Source organism: Chiloscyllium plagiosum, unplaced genomic scaffold (genome assembly GCF_037043375.1).
Source record: "Chiloscyllium plagiosum isolate Xiang-an unplaced genomic scaffold, Cpla_swu_hap1 HiC_scaffold_5, whole genome shotgun sequence".
Lineage (NCBI taxonomy): Eukaryota > Metazoa > Chordata > Chondrichthyes > Orectolobiformes > Hemiscylliidae > Chiloscyllium > Chiloscyllium plagiosum.
The window spans coordinates 96577672-96603592 of NW_028270143.1; the positions used below are offsets into that span (position 1 = coordinate 96577672).

General features: G+C 42.1%; 1 long non-coding RNA gene across 1 annotated transcript in view; it reads left to right on the plus strand.

Annotated features, from left to right (window-relative positions):
* LOC148149992 (uncharacterized) overlaps positions 1–22639 on the plus strand; it is a 36553-nt gene extending 13914 nt beyond the window's left edge. Inside the window, exons 2-3 of the long non-coding RNA XR_015757127.1 lie at positions 21512–21559; positions 22562–22639. This is a non-coding gene — a long non-coding RNA (uncharacterized LOC148149992). The remainder of the gene's footprint in view (positions 1–21511; positions 21560–22561) is intronic.
* Positions 22640–25921: the final 3282 nt, after the last annotated feature.

Genomic DNA, 25921 nt, shown 5'->3' on the forward strand with positions numbered 1-25921 from the left:
GAATGTTGGTAGTGGTGGAAGTTAATAAATATTGAATATTTGTTCATCTCATATTTCCATTTTATTGCATAATCCTTGTGGATTATAAAGACGTGGGTGGACTAAAATGTGCACACTATTTTTTTTAAAGAAGATACTCTTCCATTATTTGACCACGCAAAAATTAGTTGTCCTGAGGTGGCCTGTTGACAATGGCCTGGCTATAAATAATGTAAGGATGACAACAAGACTGTCAATGTTTCGAATCATGCCTTCTCTGAAATGGGCAGCGATTTGCTGTCAGTGATTTGACAGATTTGTAAAAAGTGCATTATTGATGGCCCACCAGTTAGCAATGATAAAAATCACCCCCAAACTGATGAAAACCTTAGTTGGCCAGTGTTAAAACACTTTAAAAGAGGATAGATTATTGAACGAGGCATGACTGGGCTTTTAGTGGCATGTAAAATCAATTATTTTTTGAGAAGACAATGATGAGTTATAGGCTCTCCAAGATCTCAGGGATTCAAAAAAGTGTGCGAGTCCTGAATATATTCCTTATGTTTGAGGAGAACGGGTTGCTGTGTATGAACATATGTCACTTCAACTTGGGGAGGCTGTGTGTACTGGCGATGTCACTGGACTAGTAATCAACATCTCTGGGACATGTCTTCAAATTCCACTAGGGCAAAAATTTGTATTTATTAGACAGAAAGTCTAGAATGAAGAGGTAGCTTTGTGGTAACCATGTAACTGCTGTTGATTTTGGTAAACACCTGTCTGGGTTTGCTACTATCTTCTAGGGACGAAAATCTATCATGTTTACCTGATCTGGTATACACGTGACTTTGAATCCACGCAATATAACCATCTGAAATGGCCTAGCAGGCCACTCAGTTCAAGAGCAACTAAGGATGAACCATAAATACCAATCTTGCCAATGACAACCACATCCCACAGAAGAGTAAAAGAGGTGAATCATGTACAAGCTTGACTGATTATCATAAATTGCTTATTAGCGTTTTGCATTCAAGACTATTTAGCAAGAGCTGCCGAATCAGAGAATCACATCAAATTGCAAACATGTTGATTTGGGCTTTCCATATGTAGGCTGGTTTCGAACCATCTGGGCGCTGCCTCTTACAGAAAACTGCAGAGGCCTGATTTTTGATTTAGTCAGCATATCATTGGGGTGTATAGCCTATGTACCTGGAATTGCAACAGCATGTTCATACACAAAGGTGCTCAACTGCGCAGTAGGGAAAACATTTTTATGAACTCAAGGCATATCCTTTTAGTGGAAAGTATTTCTTGCTTGATGATGAAGCATATCATATCAAAGTTATCCTGATCAGCTCATTGTTCACTGTGTCTCACTCAAACTCACAAATGGGCCACTGGCTACCACTCCTTTCAGCATAAAAAGTGATCATTCTACTTTTTACAACCCTAGAAAGACAAATTACCTTAAATTTGAACAGTAGGTTGACCAAGCATTTCACGCTGCTCTTATGCACAGGCTATGTGTTTCCCTGGAGCAAAGATAAAGAAAAGGTGTGGAAAGTTATTGATCTGGCTCACTGTTTCTTTAATATTACCCCAGGGTACATCCCTGGAGGGAGGGCTCAAGAGTTTGGCCTTTGTCTCCAGTATGCACAGTCCAAACCTTCTTCCATCTCCTGGAAAGGCTTGCAGGTAGGGTCTTGGGGTCATATCTAAGCATTGCTGGTAGGTCTCCGTTCTTATTTCCATGCAGCTTCCAAGATTGTCAATTTGTTTTGGATCTTCTCCTTGTACAGCAACATGGCCAGTCCAATTTCTTAGTGGACCAGGCCCTGCCTACAACCGATCTCGGCTAATGTGTCCATGGACTATTTCAATGAGCTTATGCAGGGCATTTCAGAAATCCTGGAAATTGGACAGGCACTGCAAATCTTAGGTACAGCATTGTCTTAACAAGAAAACCAGCCTTATAGTCTTAATTCAGATCAATAATTTAGCTAATATCTATATGATCACCATATGATTTTTAGCAACTAGGAGGAAAGTACTGATCCCAAATGTTATCTTGACAGTATTATCATTACCTAAGGAGGAAATATCATGAGTGCTGGTTTGCAGCCCAGTTTTATTTTGATTGGAGGTTGATGTTCCATGTTCTTTCAGACCCTACACTGGTTTTATGACATTTAGCCATAATTTCCTTCAGCTGAACATTTGTAAGACTGAACCAAATCTCTTCTGCCCCAAATCAATCTCTGACCCTTGCTGCTGATTCGATTCATGATTGTTTCGGGCTCATTTAGATTTTTCACCCTTTTAGTTTCCTATTTGATTGGATGTTCTAGCTTCTCATCCATGTCTATTTACAACAGCTACAACACTGAACATCTAACCCACAATGGGAAAAATTTCCCAAGTATGTTCAGTCCATACAAATACAAATGCAACAGTGGCTCAGTGGTTGGCACTGCTGTGTCACAGTGCCAGGGACCTGAGTTTGATTCCAGCCTCGGGTGGAATTTGCACATTCTCCCCGTGTTTGCTTAGGTTTCCTCAAAGTGCTCTGGTTTCCTCCCACAGTCCAAAGACATGCAGGTTAGGTGAATTGACCATGCTAAATTACCCATAGTGTTCAGGGATGGATTGGTTAGGTACGTTAGTCAGGGGTAATGTAAAGTAATAGTAACTGTTCGGAGGTTGGTGTGGACTTGTTGGGCTTAATGGCCTGTTTCCACACTGTTGGGACTCTATGATTACTGACTGCCTTTTCAGACAATTAGAACATAGAACATAGAACATAGAAGAATACAGCGCAGTACAGGCCCTTTGGCCCTCGATGTTGTGCCGATCCAAGCCCACCTAACCTATACTAACCCACTATCCTCCATATACCTATCCAATGCCCGCTTAAATGCCCATAAAGAGGGAGAGTCCACCACTGCTACTGGCAGGGCATTCCATGAACTTACGACTCGCTGAGTGAAGAACCTACCCCTAACTTCAGTCCTATATCTACCCCCCCTTAATTTAAAGCTATGCCCCCTTGTAATACCCGACTCCATACGCGGGAAAAGGTTCACACTGTCAACCCTATCTAACCCCCTAATCATCTTGTACACCTCAATCAAGTCACCCCTAAACCTTCTTTTCTCTAATGAAAACAGCCCCAAGTGTCTCAGTCTTTCCTCATACGATCTTCCTTCCATACCAGGCAACATCCTGGTAAACCTCCTCTGCACCCGTTCCAGTGCCTCCACATCCTTCCTATAGTATGGCGACCAAAACTGCACACAATATTCCAGATGCGGCCGCACCAGAGTCTTATACAACTGCATCATGACCTCAGGACTCCGGAACTCAATTCCTCTACCAATAAAAGCCAGTACGCCATATGCCTTCCTCACCGCACTATTTACCTGGGTGGCAACTTTCAGAGATCTGTGTACATGGACACCAAGATCCCTCTGCTCATCCACACTACCAAGTGTCCGACCATTAGCCCAGTACCCCATCTTTTTGTTATTCTTCCCAAAGTGAATCACCTCACACTTAGCTACATTGAATTCCATTTGCCACCTTTCTGCCCAGCTCTGCAGCTTCTCTATATCCTGCTGTAACCTGCCACATCCTTCCTCACTGTCAACAACTCCTCCGACTTTCGTATCATCCGCAAACTTGCTCACCCAACCTTCTAACCCCTCTTCCAGGTCATTTATAAAAATGACAAACAGCATGGTCCCAAAACAGATCCTTGCGGAACACCGCTAGTGACGGCACTCCATGAAGAAACTTTGCCATCAACTACTACCCTCTGTCTTCTTCCATCCAGCCAATTCCTAATCCAAACCTCCAACTCACCCTCAATGCCATATCTCCGTATTTTCTGCAGTAGCCTACCATGGGGAACCTTATCAAACGCCTTACTAAAATCCATATATACCACATCTACCGCTTTCCCCTCATCAACCTCCTTCGTCACCTTTTCAAAGAATTCAATAAGGTTTGTGAGGCACGACCTGCCCTTCACAAAACCATGCTGACTATCCTTGATCACATTATTCCTATCCAGATGTGCATAAATCCTATCCCTTACAATTCTCTCTAAGACTTTGCCCACAACAGAAGTGAGACTCACCGGCTGATAGTTACTAGGGTTATCCCTACTCCCCTTTTTGAACAAGGGAACCACATTTGCTATCCTCCAGTCTTCTGGCACTACTCCAGTAGACAAAGAGGACATAAAAATCAAGGCCAATGGCTCTGCAATCTCCTCCCTTGCTTCCCAGAGAATCCTAGGATAAATGCCATCAGGCCCAGGGGACTTATCGATTTTCACCTTTTCCAGGATTTCCAACACCTCTTCTCTACATACCTCAAAGCCATCCATTCTACTTATTTGTGACTCAGTATTCACATCGACGACAATGCCCTGTTCCTGAGTAAATACTGAAGAAAAGTATTCATTCAGTGTCTCCCCAATCTCTTCCGCCTCCACACGCAACTTCCCACTACTATCCTTGACTGGACCTATTCCTACCCTAGTCATTCTTTTATTCCTAACATACCTATAGAAAGCCTTAGGGTTTTCCCTAATCCTACCGACTAAGGACCTTTCATGTCCCCTCCTTGCTGCTCTTAGCTCTAAATTCCTGAACATCAGCAAATATGATGGAAAGAGTCATTGGCAGTGCTGCCAAGTGGCATTTACTCAGCAATGACTTACTCACTGATGCCCACTTTGGGTTCTGCCAGGCCATCTTCAGCTCCTGAATTCATTCGAGCCTTGGTCCAAACAGACACAAAGGAGCTAAACTCTGGAAGTGAGGTGAGTGACTTCCTCTAATATCAAGACAGCACTTGACTGAGTCTGGCATCAAAGATCCCAAGCAAACCTGGAGTCAATGGGATTCAGGGTGGAATCATACCTTGTATAAAGAGAGGTGATGGCAGCTGTTGGAGGCCAATCTTCTCAAGCTCCAGGATATCTCTGTAGGAGTTCCTTAGGGGAGTGTCACTAGGCCGAACCATCTTCAGCTGTTTCAGTAATGACCTTGGCTCAATCATAATGTCAGGAGTGGGAATGTTCGCTGATGATTGCACAATGTTCAGCAGCATTCATGTCATCTCAGATCCTGAAACCATCTATGCAAGTATGCAAAAGGACCTGGATAACAACCAACTTGGGCTGATAGGTAGTAAGTAGCATTCATGCCATATCAAAGCAAGGAACCAAGGACTGTATTTGCCCCAAAGCCTGACTGATATTACCGAAGAAACTTGAGACATGCCCGAGCAGACTCCCTGGACACTGTGCCTACAGTTCCCTTCCTAATGACATGTGATTCCCAGGCTGCTTCAGGACTGACTGTAGGCCACTTTCCAGAATGTAGTCACACACATCCCCTGACTGTGGCCTAACCGAGCAGATGAATGACTGTGGCCAAGTCCCTGCACTGTGCCAATGATTAAAGATATCAGGAACCTTGACTGACTTCACTGAACTGAGGACGTTCTCCCACCTGCTTTCCAATGTTGCCACTTGGTTGAATGGACGTGCAAGGTGCTTGCTAATTAGGCAGCTGGCACATGCTGTAAGGGTTAATTTGATGTGTCAGTGTGGCATACGGAAAGCCACTTCCAATTCCCAGACAGGTCCTTACTGACAAGCAGCCTGTCTGTGTGTACAAAAGAGCACCTCAATATGGCAGCACTGGAAGCCTTTGGCTGTGGCTGAAGCTCTAAAGGCATTCACAGCGTGACAAGGCATGGAATCTGCGAGCACGCAGGTAGACACTAAGTGAGCTAATGCTAAGAGAGCAAGTGAACACCTTTGAGATGCAGCCTGGTCCCGTCCATGAGCTGTGTGCCTGCCCCTGCTCCCAAAGGATCCTTGCAGCAGTTGGTTGCTGGTGTGCTCAGTGTCAGGGTGATTGTGAGTGTTCGCAAATATCAGATGCCCATGTCCATGGAGGAGGAGTATGGCCAACTGGTGCACATGGATTGTGCCCTGCACTGCTGTTTGGTGCTGAACAACATGGAGACTTTTAGCAGCCAGCTACAATCTGAAGTCACCAGCCACCTGCTCCTACTTGCACGTCGAGATTTCTCAATGTCTAGGCTTTTCAGTGTTTGGTAAGAGAGGAAGCTGAATGTTAATGAGGTAAATCATACTCTTGGCAGGGAGTTTAACAGCTGATAATCCCCTTTAATTGGTGACCTGTCGCAGCTCAGTGGGAAACTCGCCATGCTGCTCAGAAACATGAAAGTTACAGCAAAAGAACTGGGATTGAAATGGTTCAACGCATCACCACCACTTTCTCAAGGGCAACTAGGGACAAGCAAAGATACTGGCTAACCAATGATGCCCACATCATAGGAATGAACACAAAATAAAATATTTCCTTGTGATGTCAAGGTAGGCCTCTCCAAACTTCTAACTCAATTCTGCTACAAATCTCACCATAGCCCATGTTTATGCCCCATGTTTAAATTCATTTAAGCCCCTGTCAGATCCCACCCATTATCTTTGTTCCTTTACTGTCAAAATCTGGGAACTCCCTTCCTATCAGCCCTCTAAGGACTGCAGTGACCCAAGAAGGCTCTTGGTGAATAAGGGTGTCATGGTCTGAAAGGGTTAAGCTGAAACGTGCATCAAACATAAGATAGTGTCACAGAAACTCAGGTGGTAGAACAACTTGGAATCCCAAAGCCTTCACAGTGAAATCCTGGGAGAAAGTGAGGACTGCAGTTGCTGGAGATTAGAGTCGAGAGTGTGGTGCTGGAAAAGCACAGCAGGTCAGGCAGCATCCGAGGAGCAGGGCCTGATGAAGGGCTTATGATTGAAACGTTGATTCTCCTGCTCCTAGGATGCTGCCTGACCTGCTGTGCTTTCCCAGCACCACACTCTTGACAGTGAAATCCTGACCAGGAAAGAGGATGGTGGCACCAGATCTCCCTAATGGCTCTAAAACCACGATAAGCTGTCATGAGAGTACACCTTGTAATAACCACCAGCTTCTCAAGAGCAATCAGAAGTGGGCAATAAGTACTGACCTAATGATAAAACTGTCTCCACTTACATCTCAGTTACATTGCATGTCTCTGCCTCTGCAAGGTGTCGCTGAAATTCTCAGAGAGGCCATTGTCACCTTCAATCCTCACCTGCCCAAACATGAAACCTCAAACTTTTAAGAAGCTTTGGCATTATTTAAACTTTACTGCGCCACTCAACATCACTGCACTTTCAGAAATATAATGTCTCCTTGAATCCAAACATTTTTAATTAAAAGTCCTCATCCTTGTGTTTAAAAATTGTTGTCACCCATCCTTCAGACCTATTCAGTAAATAGTAATCTGGCTTTCTCTCACCATCCCACACACTGGGTACCTTTGATTACCTCGATCCCACATTCTGGAATTTCCTTCCTAGCTTCTTCAGCACATAGAATCTTGGATGTTTACAGCATGGAAAAAGGCCATTCTGCTACCATTAACAAAGATCTCACCGCACTAATCTTGTTTTTGGCTCTTGGCCTACAGCCCTGGAGGCTCTGACAATGCAACTGAATATCTAAACACTGTGCAAATATTATGGGAATTTGTGATTCGGCCATTCTTTCAAGCAGTGAGTTCAAGACCATTGTCACCCTCTCTCTTCATCCTTTCTCCTCAACTCCTCTTTTAGCCTTCAACCTTAAGTCATTGTCTCCTAGTTATTGACCTCTCTAATAATGGAGAAAGTGTCTTCCTATCTGCCCTCTATGCCCTTCAAGATGTTATATATCCTTTCCTCCTTAACCTTTTCTGTTCTAAGGAAAGAGTCTGAGCCTGTCCATCCCTTCCTCATAGCTCAGATCCCTCCAGCCCAGGCAGCAGCTTGGTAAATGTGTTTTGTGCTGTCCCTAGTGCAATCATGTCCTTCTGATAAATTTGGTGAGCAGAACTGAACACTCATTGGACTAACCAGTGTTTTATTCACTTCCACTCTGACCATCCTGTCCTTCTATTCAATGACTCAGCTAATAAAGCTAAGTAACTCATAAGCCTTCTTAACCACCTCATCTACCTGCCCTGCTACCTTCAGGAACCTGTGAATGTACACAACAAGGTCCTTCTGATCTTCAGTACTTTTCAGGATCCTACTGTTCACAGTATAATCCTTTGCCTAGTTAACCACCCCTTCCCCCAACATTATACATTTCAAGGTTGAATTTCATTTGCTGTTGTCCTGACCAAATGACCCATCCATCAATGTCCTCCAGCAGTTTACAGCCATCTCTCTCACCATTTAGCACCCAAACAATTTTTGGGTAATTTGCAAATGTTTTGATCATATTTCCTATTTTTAAGTCCAAATCATTAATGGACATCACAAACAGCAAGAACCCCAGCACCAAGCTCTGCAGAACCCAACTGAAATCAGAGTTCTAGTCTCAGAAACCTCCCTTTCCCATCACCCTTTGCCATGAGATCCTCAGCTAAGTTTGGATCCAATGTGCCAGTTTACTTTGAATTACATGGGTTCTTACTTCCTTGACCAGTTTGCAATGAGGGACCTTATCAAAACCCTTGCCCAAGTCCATGCAGACTGCATTAAATGCATTACCCTAATCAACACCCCTGGTTACTGTTACCGCCTTAAAATCTTTAATCAAAAATCAAATTTCCTTTACAAATCCATGCTGACTGTCCCTGCTTAATCCTCGTCTCTCCAAGTGCAGATATATTCTGCCCTTCTGAATTTTTTCTTCTAACTTCCCTTCCACTGAGATTAGATGGAATCACGTGGGATTTTCTTGTTCTAATCCTTCCTCCCTCTTTTGAAAGAAATCATCTCCTTCTCTTCCAGGATTGTCTTTAAAACTGACTTATTGGCCGAAATATTTGGTCATGCATTCTAATATGTCCTGTTGCTTAGCATTCAGTATTTCCTAAAACCTCTGCAAAGTATTTAACATTATCTCTCTGTGTTCAAGGCATTGTATAAATGCAAACTGCTGTTGTTGGAATGGGACATCCGAACATCAAGGCTGGAGGGAAATAAAACTAAAGCATTTGAAAAAAAAAAGCATCAAGCATTTCATCACATTTTCAATACTATCTTTCAGTTGTTTCATATCTTCACAATAATAATGAATTACTCACATAAGCTCCTGTCTTTTTTCTAACCCATGTATGTATCCTGTAAATGGAGATCCAAGCTGAGACCAATGTCTTTACTTTGCTGCCAGTCTGAACTCTTTGAAGACTAGCAGCACTACAGTAGCAGCTCTGGCCTCAGCACCCAAATGTGAAAGAGTTCAAAAGGATTTGAGATATATGAAAATTTCATGACACTATTTGAGATAGCTGACTAAGTAAATTTAACATCAACATCTGTTTAAGCTCAGGCATGTGCACATCCCACCAATCAATGTTCCAGAAGCAGCCTGCATCCCAATAGATCCCATCCTTTTTTTCAACTGAAGTCAGTTGACAACACAGGCTGTGAACCAGAAAAGAGCCATTTTGCATTAGTCACACGTACTTGCCAGTACATATAATTCTGCAGCAGGCTGGCAGCACTCCAGGATGTGAGTCTGTAATCTGAAGTGAAACATATGTCACAGCTTTACCCACTAATCTAAGAATCATAGGATAAGTATTTCTCCTGAAGGAGTGTTTTATAATTTGACTCAGGAAATGATCAAGTTTCTGACACATACAGTGACTGCTGCAAAGTTAACCCACTATTTAATGAATACATTCTGTACTCAAGCAATAATCATTCTGCTGAGCTCTAAAGGGTGGATATATTTGCAGTGTAGTTGAAGGCTGGGCTTGCTGAAACAAGTCAGGTCTGCGTTAAGTCAATAACAAGAACAGGAAAAGATAAGATGAGTCACATCATGTCAACAGTCTGATCCTGGCTTCCTTTTGCACGGTAACAACTGATCTCAGTCAGACCAAATTTCACTGCCTTATCTAAAACATATAAGCAATTATGAAGAAATAGTGGTGAGACAGACTTGAGGAGCTAAATTGCTTAATTGTGCTCCTATTTCTTATGTTATCAGCAATTGAAAGTTATTCCTTTTCATTTGATCATGGGATGTGGGTGCTGCTGTCTAGGCAAAGCATTTATTGCCCATGTGTAACTGAGTCAACTGAGTTAAGAGGAGAACACGATGGTAATGATCTGGAGTCACATGTAGGCCATTCCAGATAAGCATGGACGATTTCCTTCATTGAAGGGCACTGGTGAACCAAATGTGTTTTTCCAACAATCAACAATGGCTTCATAGTCATTATTGGGCAAGCTTTACATTCCAGAATTTTACTGAATTTGAATTTTCACCATCAGCTATGCAGGGATTTGCACTCACGTCCCCAGAACTGTAACCCGGATCACCGGATTACCGGACAAGTGACATTTCCACAGCACCACTGCCTCCTCCCATAACCTCCCACTGTTAATCTTACCCCTATTTAGGGTGGCATGGTGGCTCAGTGGTTAGCACTGCTGCCTCACAGCGCCAGGGTCTTGGGTTTGACTCCTGCCACAGGTGACTGTCTATGTGGAATTTGCACATTCTCCCTGTGTCTGTGTGGGTTTCCTCCCACAATCCAAAGACGTGCAGGTCAGGTGAATTGGCCATGCTAAATTGCCTATTATGTGAGGTGCATTAGTCAGGGGTGGGTGGGTGTGAACTTGTTGGGCTGAAGGGCCTGTTTCCATATTGTATGGAATCTAATCCTAATACATTAGCCTGGGGTTCTGGATTACAGGCTCAGTGACATTACCAGCATGCCACCGCCTCCCAATGGTAAAATTGCAATCATTGACTTGGCAAATACTGCACAAATCACTCAATGATTCGGTTCATCCTGAGTTTGGGAATTCCAAAATTTTGAACCATGCTGAATAAGAATGATAATATGTTCTCAAATTAGGATAGCACATGTTCCCTCTAAATCAGACAGTATAGGTTCACAGTCTTATTCCAGAGGCTTACTCATAGACAGCCAGGCTAACACTCCACTACAATATACTCAGGAGTACTACACTGCTTGAAACATTGACTTTTGTGGTTTGAGATGGTAAACGACCATCTGCTCTCACAGGCTAATGTAAAAGATCCAAATGCAGTATTTGAATAAGACCAAGGGAGTCCTCAAACAACTTGTCTGATATTTATCCCTCAACTAACAACTAAAACATATTCAATTACTTCACTACTCATTTTGTGAGCTTGATGCACCCAAAATGGCTGCTACCATTTTTCAATGTTATAAGAGACCACACCTCATTTGCTATAAAGTGCTTCAGGTGTCTGATATTATAAAAGGTATTATAACGTTACATGCCAGCACCAACAGTAAATTGTCAGTGACCGTTTCTGCTGGAACCATTCTGCCACCAATCCTTCTTGTTGGTATCAGTCTACGGTACTGATACTATTTGGGGAAGAATGCCCACACAAACTCTTTAGAATAAATTAGCTGAATCTTTATTAACAATAAATATGTTTGTTCCATATTACTTAGCAGTTATAAAGCTATTTGATGGGACAGCAATTTTGCACTTACCAGGACATTTTGCAAGAATGGAAATTTGAGAAGAAAGCCAACATTTATGCTGCAATAGAGGAGAATACTTATTGGATGGAAAGTGGACTCTGATCGATAGAGGTGCTGCCATTGAAAATGCATCAATGATGTTGAATGACAGCTTTGTAAATTTTAAACCAGCAGTTTGAATCTGATTGGTCAGGTCATGGCTCTGAGAAGTGATTGAGTGAGTGGGTGTTACCCATGTTGTCAACTGAAACAGATGCAATGTGTACACAATGCAAACCTGATGCTAGATTAAGGAGCACGAAGGCCATCTTGTGGAATAATGGCAGCCCTGATCAGATCATTTCTCACTGTATATTGATGCAGCTCATGGAAGGCCCTAAGGTGGTCCTGAACATTGCTCAGTCTATTTCAGATTACACTGGAAGGATAAGATATCTTAAATGTTTAAGTAACAGGTTTGAATAGCAGTTTCACGCTGCAAAAATTGCAGGAGCAACATGGGTATTGTTCACCATAACAGGATGCTGCCATCAAGCCAAGAAGACACAAATGAGTAATGGAGTACATAAGTTTCAGTGCCAGTGTGATGCCAGGCATGTAGGCTGTACATTCCAAATCCTGGGAGACCGTATCAAACAGCATGTCCCTTCAGTTTACCAGGATGCTACCTGGACTGGAGGGCTTGTCTTATAAAGAGAGGTTGACTAAGCTCGGACTTTTCTCTCTGGTGGAAGGAGAAAGAGAGGTGACCTGATTGAGGTATACATGGTAATGAGAGGCATGGTTAGAATCAATAGCCAGAGACTTTTCCCCAGGGCAGGATTGACTGGCACAAGGGGTCATAGTTTTACGATATTAGGAGGAAGGTATAGAGGAGACATCAGAGGAAGGTTCTTTATGCAGAGAATTGTGAATGTATGGAATGCGATGCCAGTGGTGGTGGTGGAAGCAGAGTCATTAGGACATTTAAGTGACTGCTGGACATGCACATGGATAGCAGTGAATTGAGAGGTGCGTAGCTTAGATTATTTTATTTTAGATTAGGAATAATTCTCAGCACAACATTGTGGGCCGAATGGCCTGTTCTGTGCTGTACTTTTCTATATTCAATGTTGTACGTTCTATGTTATTTGGAACAAGCAAGGCACTGACTACTCTTGCAAAACTTGTAGCACAGAATCCAACATTAGATATGATTCTGTAATTGTAAAACATTTGTGGGATAATCCTGAAATTGTGAGGAATTATGCTGATCACCAATTCAGGATTGACAGTCAGGCTGCAATGTAGAATGGTTACCTGTTCTGAAATTTGCAATCAGGAAGAATATGCTGTGTTCTGAGCTCGGAGCACTTGAGTTCTGATGAAGGGTCACTGGACTTGAAATATTAACTCTGCTTTCCCTCTACAGAGTGTCTCCAGGAATTTCTACAGGTTGTTCTGCTATGACGTACATTTCATCAGCATGGATTGGCTATAATTGTGGACATTGTTTGGATAACGTGAACTTTCCTCTGAACAAGTAGAGTGATTTTATATTAGTGATCTTCTACACCCCGAGTTTCTAAAGTGGTTTTCCATAGCGTGATTTTCCATAATGCGAGGCTGCAGAGAAACATGAAAGTTGTGTTATAGCAGAATGACCTGTATTTTTGTTTAACACACTGTGCATGTTTCAACTCAGTAACATAGGTGACGGTCATTTACTGGTTCATTTCTCATGGCAATGCCCTGACCAATCCAACTGGTGAGATTACCTGCTTGGTTTAAAAATTTAACAACGTCTGGCTGTAAACTGTCAATCAGCAATAAGTTATACATTTTCCATTACACCCCCATCAATCAGAGTCCACTTTCCAGCCATATAGCACTCTTTTTCTCATGTAATATCAATGTTGACTTTTCCCTTATATTTGTATTCTTGCAAAATGTCCTGATGAGTGCAAGAGTAAAAGCTTTGACAAAATATGCATTTTATCTGGAATATTCAATAGCTGGTTACATTGCATCTGAGCGACATGATTGCCTCTTGTGAGACTATCTGGCCAAATTTAAAATTAAGTACACATTATTCCTTTAGCTACAGGCTGTAAAAACACAGAACAATCACCTAAGTTGAACACTTGCTGCAATCCTAGGGAACACGCACAGCTCTGATTAGCTTCTCTCAGGAACAGTCCTTTATATCCTGGCACCAATATGCCATGTCTTCTTGTTGGATGCAGGAGGATCATGCATGGCATATCTGGGCTCATGTTTAATTGTTTTCTAAGTCCTACCTATTATTGGGGAGGTGAAAAGACGGATGGGAGTTAACATCCTAAACAGCAGTACACACAAGAAAATGTACAGATATGAAGAAGAGTCATACCAGACTTCTGGGTAATCCAAGATGGAGGACGGGAAAACTTTCTGGCTGTAACAGCTGCTCCTTTTTTTAAGTATTTTCAGTATTGGAGGTGATTTCCTCGAATTCCAGGAGCAGGTGAAAGTGAGGACTGCAGATGCTGGAGATCAGAGTCAAGATTAGAGTGGTGCTGGAAAAGCACAGCAGGTCAGACAGCATCCGAGGAGCAGGAAAATCGATATTTCGGGCAGGAGCCCTTCATCAGTAATGAGATTGGGAGCTTCCGGGTTGGAGAGATAAATGGGAGGGGGGTTGGGGCTGGGGAGAAGGTAGCCTACAGTGCAATAGGTGGATGGAGGTGGGGATAAGGGTGATAGGTTGGAGAGGTGGGTGGTGCAGGTAGATGGGAAGGAAGATTGGCAGGTAGGACAGGTCATGGGGACAGTGCTGAGTTGGAAGGTTGGAACTGGGGTAAGGTGGGGGGAGGGGAAATGAGGAAACTGGTGAAGTCCACATTGATGCCCTGGGGTTGAAGTGTTCCAAGGTGGAAGATGAGGCGTTCTTCCTCCAGGTGTCGGGTGGTGAGGGAGTGGTGATGGAGGAGGCCCAGGACCTGCATGTCCTCAGCAGAGTGGGAGGGGGAGTTGAAATGTTCATCCACAGGGCAGTGGGGTTGATTGGTGCAGGTGTCCTGGAGATGTTCCCTAAAACACTCTGCAAGAAGGAATCAATTACTGTTTTATATGCTGTTACATTGTTTTGGGACTTTGGAGAAAAAATAAGTCAAAACAACAGCACTTTTAAAAGGGAGAGGAACAGACAAAGGAAGCAATGGTGAGTCAGTGCAGGTGGGGGGAGGATAGAGAGAGAGAGAGAGAAATAAACCCACATTGCTAACTGACAGAGCAGTGAACCTGCACAGTTATTGCCTTTGCTATTTGAATTCATGTATCGCTGGACATTGGAGTGCATCTGGGAAAACTAACAAACAGTGAAATTCACAACTGATCTTGGAGGAACCTGTTTGGGAAAGGTCACAGCACAGAAACAGATAAGTGGATATTTTAAGCGTGGCCTTACTGCAAGTTTGTGGTCGTGAGTATATATGTTTTATTGAGATATGTCTCTTGATTAAACTTAAAATATAAGCCATAAGTATTAATTTAACCCAGAGCAGTGTTTTGTAGGAATAAGACAGTGCTATTTTCTGAGTCTGTAAATTGAAAGAAGCAAAAATGGCCTTTACTAGAGTGATAATCTCTTCTTATCAGATGTGGGACTTCAGGGAGAGTTTACAGGTTACTGAGGATTGTATCTGCAATAAATGCCATTGGTTGCGTATCCTATCAGATCAAATGGATCACTTGGAGAGACAGTTAGAGGCAATGAGGAATTTACAAAAGCAAGGGGGTGTGATGGATGGCATTTATAGGAATGGGGAAAAGTCACAGATACAGTCACATAGATGGGTTAACTCCAGGAATGGTAAGACAGGTGGGCAGTTAGTTCAGGAGTCTTCTGTGGCTATTCCCATTTCAAACAAGTATGCTTTTTTAAAAAATGTAGGGGGTAATGGATTATCAGGGAAATGTAGCACGAATAGCCAAGTTTCTCGTTTTGAGTCTGGTTCTAATGCAATGAGGGGTACGTCGGGCACAAGAAATAGATTGTGTTAGGGACTCTCTATTCTGAGGTACAGACAGACGTTTCTGTGGCCAGCCTGAAAAATCAGAATGGTGTGTTGCTTCCCTGGTGCCAGGATCAAGGATGTCTCAGAGAGGATGCAGAATGTTCTCAAGGTGGAGAGGAACCAGCTGGAGGTCATTGTTCACATTGGAACCAACAACATAGGAAGGGAAAAGGTTGAGATTCTGAAGGGAGATTACAGACAGTTAGGCAGGAATTTAAAAGGAGGTCCTCAAGAGTAGTAATATCTGGATTACTCCCAGTGCTACGAGCTAGTGAGGGTAGGAATAGAAGGATAAAGCAGATAAATGCATGGCTGAGGAGCTGGTGTATGGGAGAGGAATTCATATTTTTGAATCATTGGAAATTCTTTTGGGGTAGAAGTGACCTGTACAAGGAGGACAGAATGCACCTAAATTGGAAGAGGACTAATATACTGGCAGGGAGATTTGCTAGAGCTGCTCGGGAGGATTTAAACTAGTAAGTTGGGGTTGGGGTGGGACCCAGGGAGATACTGAGAAAAGAGATCAATCTGAGGCTGATGCAGTTGAGAACAAAGGTGAATCAAACAGTCAGGGCAGGCAGGGACAAAGCAGAGAATAAGATAGGACTGATAAATTATACTGCATTTATTTCAATGCAAGAGGCCTAACAGGGAAGTCAGATGAACTCAGTTCATGGTTAAGAGCATGCGACTGGGATATCATAGCAATTACAGAAACATGGCTCAGGGATGGGCAGGACTGGCAGCTCAATGTTCCAGGATACAAATGCTACAGGAAGGGCAGAAAGGGAGGCAAGAGAGAAGGGGAGTGAAGTTTTTGATAAGGGATAGCATTACAGCTGTACTGCGGGAGAATATTCCAGGGAAGCTATTTGGGTGGAACTGAGAAATAAGAAAGGGATGATCACCTTATAGGGATTTTATTATAGACCCCCTAATAGTCAGAGGGAAATTGAGAAACAAATTTATAAGGAGATCTCAGTTATCTGTAAGAATAATAGGGTGGTTATGGTAGGGGATTTTAACTTTCGAAACATAGACTGGGACTGCCATAGTGTTAAGGGTTTAGATGGAGAGGAATTTGTTGTGTGTACAAGAAAATTTTCCATTCAGTATGCAGATGTACCTACTAGAGAAGGTGCAAAACTTGACCAACTCTTGGGAAATAAGGCAGGACATGTGACTGAGGTTCTGGATGTAGGTTTGCTCGCTGAGCTGAAAGGTTAATTTCCAGACATTTCATCACCCTACTAGGCAACATCTTCAGTGGGTCTCAGGCGAAGCACTGCTGATAATTCCTGCTTTCTATTTGTATGTTTGGGTTTCTTTGGGTTGGCAATGTCATTTCCTGTGGTGATGTCATTTCCTGTAGTGAAATCACTTCCGGTTCTTTTTCTAAGGGGGTGGTAGATGGGGTCTAACTCAATATGTTTGTTGATAGAGTTCCGGTTGGAATGCCATGCTTCTAGGAATTCTCGTGTGTGTCTTTGTTTGGCTTGTCCCAGGATGGATCTGTTGTCCCAGTCGAAATGGTATCCTTCCTCATCTGTTCCTCATCTGTGACCAGTGGAGTGCCCAAGGATCAGTGCTGGGTCCACTATTTTTCATCATTTATACAAATGATTTGGATGTGAGCATAAGAGGCATAATTAGTAAGTTTGCTGATGACAGCAAATTTGGAGGTGTAGTGGACAGCAAAGAAGGTTACCTCAGATTACCTCAGAATCTTGATCAGATGGGCCAATGGGCTGAGAAGTGGCAGGTGGCTCAAATCTTAATAGGACTTATACACTTAATGGTAAGGTCTCAGGGAGTGTTGCTGAACAAGGAGATCTTGGAGTAGAGATTTGTAGCTCCGTGAAAGTCGCAGGTAGACAGGATAGTGAAGGTGGTGTTTGGTATGCTTTCCTTTATTGGTTCTTTATTGGTCAGAGTATTGAGTACAGGAGTTGGGAGGTCATGTTGCGGCTGTACAGGACATTGGTTAGGCCACTGTTGGAAAATTGCATGCAATTCTGATCTCCTTCCTATCGGAAGGATGTTATGAAACTTGAAACAGTTCAGAAAGGATTTACAAGGATGCTGCCAGGTTTTGAGGATTTGAGCTATAGGAAGACGTTGAATAGGCTAAGGTTGTTTTCCCTGGAGCATTGGAGGCTGAGGGGTGACCTTGTAGAGGTTTATAAAATCATGAGGGGCATAGATAGGATAAATAGACAAAGTGTTTTCCTGGAGTGGGGAAGTCCAGAACTAGTGGGTATAGGTTTAGCGTGAGAGGGGAAAGATATAAAAGAGGCCTAAGGGGCAACCTTTTCACGTAGATGGTGGTACATGTGTGGGATGAGCTGCCAGAGGAAGTGGTGGAGGCTAGTACAATTGTAACATTTACGAGGCATCTGGATGGGTATAGGAATAGGAAGGGTTTGGAGGGATATGGGCCAGGTTCTGGCAGGTGGGACTAGATTGAGTTGGGATATCTGGTCGGCTTGGACGGGTTGGATCGAAGGGTCTGTTACCATGCTGTACATCTCTATGACTCTATGATCAAAAACATTGTTTCTCTCTCCACAACTGCTGCAATACCACCTGAGTTTCTTTGTGTTTAAGAAAATTATAAACTATATCACAGAACCTTAGAGAAGTAGCAAGAAATTAACTGCTAATATAAATCTGAAATAGCATCAAAAATGGTAGAAATACGCAACCTGAACTTTTCGCTCTGAATTGGTAATCAATACTGGCATTTTGGGCAAACAGCAAATTGGAAGTTTTTCTTTCACAGATGCTGATTGTCATGTTGTATATTTACAATCTTTCTCTGCTTCTTCAATATCATAAACCATAAGAATTCTAATCAAGAGACCAGCCAATTGTGCATTTCCCCTGAATTTCTATCCATCTTTCTTCTTTTTGGAAAATTGTTACCCTTTAATACCATTGCCAGTGACTAGCTACTTATTTCCTCTGGTTTAATAAGAAAATTTAAAAATATAGGAACAGCACTAGAAGTGAAGGAACTGAAATGACAATATTTTGCTGTACGTTTTGGCCTGGTGCTGTCTTCATTCTGCCCCACAATTAAACCTAGGAAATTTGGAATAGCTTGGTCCCTCTCTAACCCCCATCTCTCTTAACTAAGATTGGATAACTCATAATCACCAGAGCTTGGAAGCTAGTAACTCCATGATACTGCAGCTCTTCGGACAGTGCATTTATCCGTTTATCTTTGTGTTGTCAGCTTTCCTCATATCATCACGTTTTAGGTTTAGGTAGGTTGGGTTAAACAATAAGTGCTTCGAGCTGTGGAAATAAACAAACATACTGAAATTAAATCACATGAAAGATCCCACTCAACAGGAGTATAAATACTTTGAAAGAAAACGGTATCCTTACTGCTATAATTTAGAATTTCAGCGCTGCATAAACATATTATCATAATAATAGAGGAGCACTTATTTAATTAGATTTGCATGCAAGATTGCTTTTCCAATTTCAGTTAAAATCAGCAAGTACAAAATAGCTGGATTAATGCTGCATAAAACCAGAGAGATTACCACATGCCGAGTTCCCAATGGACAGATGGGTGAATCCATTGTGCGTTGTATCAACACAGCCATAGACAAAGAAGATGCAATCTCATATGAATTGACTATCTGGCTCATCCAGAGATCATACAACTAACACAGCTTTTAATAGTTCCATATGTGAAGCTATTGAAAAGTAAATGTGTGCAAGGATTTTCAGTGACACATTGGCAATTCTGAAGTGTGTCCTGCTGTAACCCAACATTTTGTAATGTTTAGCCTGGAGACATCTACCAGGTACATGAGCTAAGTGGGCAATGTTGGGTTGGTTAGCTTAGTGAGCTAGGTAGCTGACTAACAATACAGTGTTATACCAACAGTGTGGGTTCAATTCCCACTACCAGCTGAGGTTAATATGAAGAACACTCCTTTCCTCTTGTATGAGGTATGGTGACCCTCAGGGTAAACCACCCAGTCATCTCTCTTTAAATGAGAAAGCTGCCCTATGATATGGTAAGACTATGGCTATTTTTCCTTAGTTTGCTAGATTCTATAAAATGCTAGCTTCTCCTCCATTTGTTTCAAATTTCTGCAGGGACTGTGGATAGTACAGTATTTGATTCCTGTTCCCTCTCAGGATTAGTATACTTACAGCTTCTGAGAAGAATATCGTGCAGTGCTAAAAATGATGGTAATGGTCTGTGGCACTTAATACACCAGTTCCAGACTAGCCATCAAACAATTGCTGTATTCTCTGCTGCTCCATTACCTGATCACAGACTTCATGCTATGGCACCATAATGGATTTGCTTTCCCATGCTTTTAGTCTGCCATTTCTTGCTGGATGCCATAAAGCCTTTGCAGCAGGCACTAAGAGTATTGCAGTATGTGCGATATGGGTAGCATGGTGGTTCAATGGTCAGCACTGCTGCCTCATAACACCAGGAACCTGGCTTCAATCCCAGCAGTGGGAGACTGACTGACTGTGTGAAGTTTGCTGTTTCTGCGTGGGTTTCCTCCAAGTGCTCTGCTTTCTTCCCACGATCCAAAGATATGCAGGTTATGTGGATTGGCCATGCTAAATTGTCCATAGTGTCAAGGATGTGTTAGCCATATTAAATGCAAAGTGATGGGATATGGTAGGGGTTTGGGGGGTGGTTGCTGCAGACTCAAAGGGACTCTTTTTGCACTGTTGGGACTCTATAATACTTTCCTCAATGTGATTGTTTATCTTTAAGTGGCCATATTCTTTATTGAACAGCTTTTCAAAATTCATGAATACTGCATATACTATATTCCCTTCACTTGTTCAAATAATTATTTATTCAGCAGAAAGTCTGGCAAATTTGTCAAACCCACAGCTTGCCTTTAATAAATTTGTTGCTGGCTTTCCTTGACATATTGCTGATATGTTCTGAAGAAGATTCCAGGAGTTCGTCAAAACTTTACATGTGATAACTTGTCTAAGGGTTTAAATTCATGCCTTCAGGACCCAATGACTTATCCATTTAGAATTTGCATGAATATTTCAAAACCAACTCTTTTCCTACAGCTATTTGTAATTATTCTTTAATGTACTCCTCAAAGACATCAATATCACATTTCCACAGTCACTTTAAAAACTAATATTTATTCTGTGAGTTGAATTAGTTTGGCCAAGTCTGAGTTGGGTTGGATATTTTGGAGGGATTCCCACCATGAGGCCTAACAGGTTTTCGCACTGTATTATACCAAACTTGCCTCAGTAACTACTGACTGTTTCCCTTGTGTCCAGTTCAGGCCCCATCCTACCACATATCACTCCTGGAACAATTCACCACTCAGTGAATATTGCAGAATCCAGCAGCATAGCTTGCACTAACACAACCTTTAAAAACCTATTGTGCACCTGGACATGTACTGTGAGTCCACTGCTGCCCTGAATGGTGCTTAAAGTTTGACTTACACATGGCAGTCAAGGAGAAATCAGTGTCTGCTTTGTGTGTGTGTGTGTGTATGGCGGGGGTGGGGTGGGGGCGCACAGAGACCTGGATGGCACAGGCAGGAAACCCTCTTCCTTCAGGACCAGTAAAGGAATTAAGGGTTATGGTGAGCGGGCATGTAGGTGGAGATGAGGCCTTGAAAAGATCAGCCATGATCTTATTGAACGGTGGAGCAGGCTCATTGGGCCTGATGGCCTACTCCTGCTCTTAGTTCTTATGTTCTTAGCATTGGATGTCTAAAGAAATCTAAATGTTCATTGTTTCTCTGCTTGGAATATTGCCACAATATCAGGAAAGCCTGGCCAGAAATCAGAATATATCAATGTTGTTTGGTATGGAGTTTGATGTCTGAGATATAATTCTACATTCTTCATGCTTTGAGTTAGCAATCTTATTGCCTTTGATTTGGTTTCTGTTGTCTCTGCAGAAGAATTTCGCTTTTGACAAGTATCTCCATGTTGGATCAGTGGCAGAGGTAAGTTAATAGGCCACACAGCACCTGTGGGATGGTGAATTGTGTAGTGGCAAAACCACTGCTGTGTTATGTAAGGTTAATCGAGTATATTTCATGTGGCAATGATTTCACTTTCATCAGATTCAAAACCATACTGACTTTCTGCCATACTTTCCATGTGCTGCCATTGCAACAATGATTACAGTTTTATTACAATTGCAGGAAATCCACAAATTTATGTAGTTATGATCCCAGCTGATGGCAATGTGGCCTCAGGGAGGTGATGGCCTAGTGATATTATCACTAGACTATTCATTTAGAAACTCAGCCGATGTTCTGCGATGGGGAGTTCAAATCCTGCTGTGGCAGATGGTGGAATTTGAATTTGATAATAATCTGGAATTACTGATGACCATGAGATGATTGTCAGGAAAAGTCCATCTGGTTCACTAATGTCCCTTTAGGGGAGGATGCTTCCATACTAACCTGGTCTGGCCTACATGTGACTCCAGACACACAGCAATGTGGTTCACTCTTAACTGCCCTTTGAAATGGCCTAACAAGCCACTCAGTTCAAAGGCAGCTAGGGATGGGTAATAAATGCTGGCCAGCCAATGACACCCATGTCTCATGTGTGAATAATAAAAAAAAAGTCCAATCCTAGGCAGAAACCTGGCTGGAGAGATCATTTGTCTAATTTTGTAGTTAGTGACCACGGTGGTCCGTCACTGGAAAATAGTCCTAGGAAGCTGCGGTTGTTCTTTAACAACTGAACATAGTTGAATACACAAAAGGTGGGAAAAAAAACTCTCTATAGAAGACTGTTAGAAAGATCTTAACACAAAGAGCAAAACAAACATACAACTTGTTTCCCAGCACTATCTTTTTGCAGTTATTCAATTCTAAAGTTTATGTTCAAAGTTTCCTTTCCTTGTATTGCAGTAACAATGTTATAATTATTTTCTCATTCTGCTAGCATGAAACTTTTACAGTTCTGTAAGCCTAGAGCTATTTTTGTTTCAGATAACTGGAACACTGCTCAACATTCTCTGCACTGCTGGCGTAGGTGATTCACAGCTGAAAATGTGTTGCTGGAAAAGCGCAGCAGGTCAGGCAGCATCCAAGGAACAGGAGAATCGACGTTTCGGGCATAAGCCCTTCTTCAGGAATGAGGAAAGTGTGTCCAGCAGGCTAAGATAAAAGGTAGGGAGGAGGGACTTGGGGGAGGGGCGTCGGAATTGCAATAGGTGGAGGGAGGTCAAGGTGAGGGTGATAGGCCGGAGTGGGGTGGGGGCAGAGAGGTCAAGAAGAAGATTGCAGGTTAGGAAGGCGGTGCTGAGTTCGAGGGATTTGACTGAGACAAGGTGGGGGGAGGGGAAATGAGGAAACTGGAGAAATCTGAGTTCATCCCTTGTGGTTGGAGGGTTCCCAGGCAGAAGATGAGGCGCTCTTCCTCCAACCGTCGTGTTGCCATGGTCTGGCGATGGAGGAGTCCAAGGACCTGCATGTCCTTGGTAGAGTGGGAGGGGGAGTTGAAGTGTTGGGCTACGGGATGGTTGGGTTGGTTGGTCTGGGTGTCCCAGAGGTGTTCTCTGAAACGTTCCGCAAGTAGGCGGCCTGTCTCCCCAATACACATTTTCAGCTCTGATCTCCAGCATCTGCAGTCCTCACTTTCTCCTCATAGGTGATTCACAGGCTGGAGATAACTCTGGTGAGGTATTGGTTCCCTAGAACGAAAAGCTTTTTTCCTTTCTGAACTGAACTCCCAGTCCATCTAAATTAAAAGCTTAATTTTTCTAGATGGAGACTTTGCACCTTTCATTATGAAGTCAAAACTAAAACTAATGGCTTTTTACTTTGTGACATAAACTCAGCAATTTCTCATTCCGTTTATTTACAGCACAAGGGTCTACTTGGCAGTTAACTAGTGTCACATGCCTTCAATGAAATGATGTATTTCAGTCAGTGTCCACATGACTTTCTGACCTATTTAAAAAGCACCTTCACAGAGCTGAGCCACATCCATCTGCCTCCATTTTGAAACCAAAATCCCAAATATTATAGATGTTATGAACTTTTATCACAAAGTGAAGCATTAATAGATAATTAACATTGTGATATCACAATGCACAAACTTATATAAAATAACATAGAAGTTACAACATGGAATCAGTCTATTCATTTCAACTAATCCATGCCAGTGTTTATCACCTATGCAAGCAAACAGTTTGAATCATATTGATGCATCCTGTAATGATCGCCCTTCATCTCCCTTTCCTTTGTTGACACATACAATCTAATCTTGGGATTCATAATGTGGAGGTGCTGGTGTTGGACTGGGGTGGACAAAGTTAAAAATCACACAACACCAGTTTATTGTCCAACAGGTTTATTTGGAAGCACTAGCTTTCGAACCGCTGCTCCTACATTAGGTATCTGATGAAGGAACAGTGCTCTGAAAGCTGGTACTTTCAAATAAACCTGTTGGACTATACCTGGTGTTGTGTGATTTTTAACTTAATCTTGGGAAGCTATCACTCATTCTGGGAATGAGTTTCACAATGCACAAGTCTCTGCATTAGGAACTTTATTCTGCCCTTAGTATATTTGACCTTATAACTAGTGCCTTGACCTTATTTGTTTTAATACCTTGTCCCAGTTGACAATGAAACTGTTTTTGAACCATCAGTCTCATCCCAACCTTGCATAATTTTAAATGAGTATAAGCTCTGTTATCTATATTCCAAAGTGCAAAAATTCAGTTTTCAAGACTTTTTTCATTGTTGTGTTTAATTAGTGTCTTCTTTGGTAGCTATTAATGAATTTTAAAAGCAAGGTCTGAACAATTCACTGCAAGTGGAAAGGCTTTGTTTAAAAAGGACTGGCTGTTTTACAGAAAAATAAGATAAACTGAAGCCTAGTGAGTCAATTTGTGATTCCGAACATTTGGAATCAACAATAAAAAATTAGGATACTTTTTAACTATTAACCAATAAGCAAGTCATTTACCTCATGAAATGGGATGATGCAAACTCTGTGGGTAAAATTATGGATTCTATCATGAAGTAACAAACCACAGACTATGACTTGCTGTGGATGTTAATGGAAAGAACTACCAAAATGATTCAACTATCAAAAATGCTTTAACAAGCCAATGCTGTATTCAATTATCTACACCCTTGAACATGTCATTGTTTGCTTTCTTATAGTTCAACTCATTGGGTAGACTTTGGAGGAATTTTCAAAAATTGGAAGGACAAAGGCTTTTTGTGTGAATAACCACTGTTGCACCTAAGTTCAATTCGAATTCTTACACATATATCAGGGTTCCTTCATTGTCAATGGCCCACAATTCTGGACCTGCCTATCGAGCAACACTGTGGGCATACCTTCACTACATGGGCCACAGAGTCAACACCTTCACAACTAGCAATGAATAGTAGATCCCCATCATGCCACCAATGCCCTCATCCATTTCTTCAATCAATCAAACTTATCTTCCCTGTGAAGCAATTTTGGGAGCTCTGATTTTCTCAAGATTTCTGTAAACTTAGTACTTTCTGGAAAATCAGCATCATGTATACTATATTTTAACCAATGTTCATGTGCCTTTGTTAGACAAGTATCAACATTGTCAGTATGAAAGAGTCTGCTGAGACAAAATGACCTTTAACACTTTTAACAAAGCACTGTAAGTACATTAAAAACTATAGAGAATGCAACCCTGAAATTAGTTCTTATGAAGAAAATAATCTCAGAGGTTCCATCTATTGTTCAACTCTAGCTCTGCAGTATATTGTACAGTGATGACATATAAGCACACAAGATGTTCTTTCTTCTATTCACTAGTTTCAGTAATTAAAGGCAAAGCCAATGGCCCAAGTGAGAGAAACTGAAAGTTCAAATAAAGACAGAGTTAGCATGGAAACAGACACTTCAATCCAACTCGTCCACGCCGACTGGCCATCCCAATCTGACCTCGTGCCATTTGTCAGTATTTGGCCTGTATTCCTTTGAAATCCTTCCTATTCACAAAACCATCTAGATACCTTTTAAATGTTGTAATTGACTATTCACCCAATCCATGCTCCTCACGATTTTATAAACCTTTATAAGGTCACCCCTCAGCCTCCAATACTCCGGGGAAAACAGCCCCAGCCTATTCAGTCTCTCCCTATAACTCAAACCCTCCAGTCCCAGCAACATCCCCATAAACCTTTTTCTGCACCCTCTCAAGTGTGACAATATCCTAGATGGGAGGGATTGTACATTTGGAGGAGGCTACAGTGAGAGGGAGGGGTAAAGTCATGGAAAGATTTAAATATGAGAATTTTAAATTATTTAAATCAATGACCTGTGCCTCTTAAAATGGGAGTGTGATCC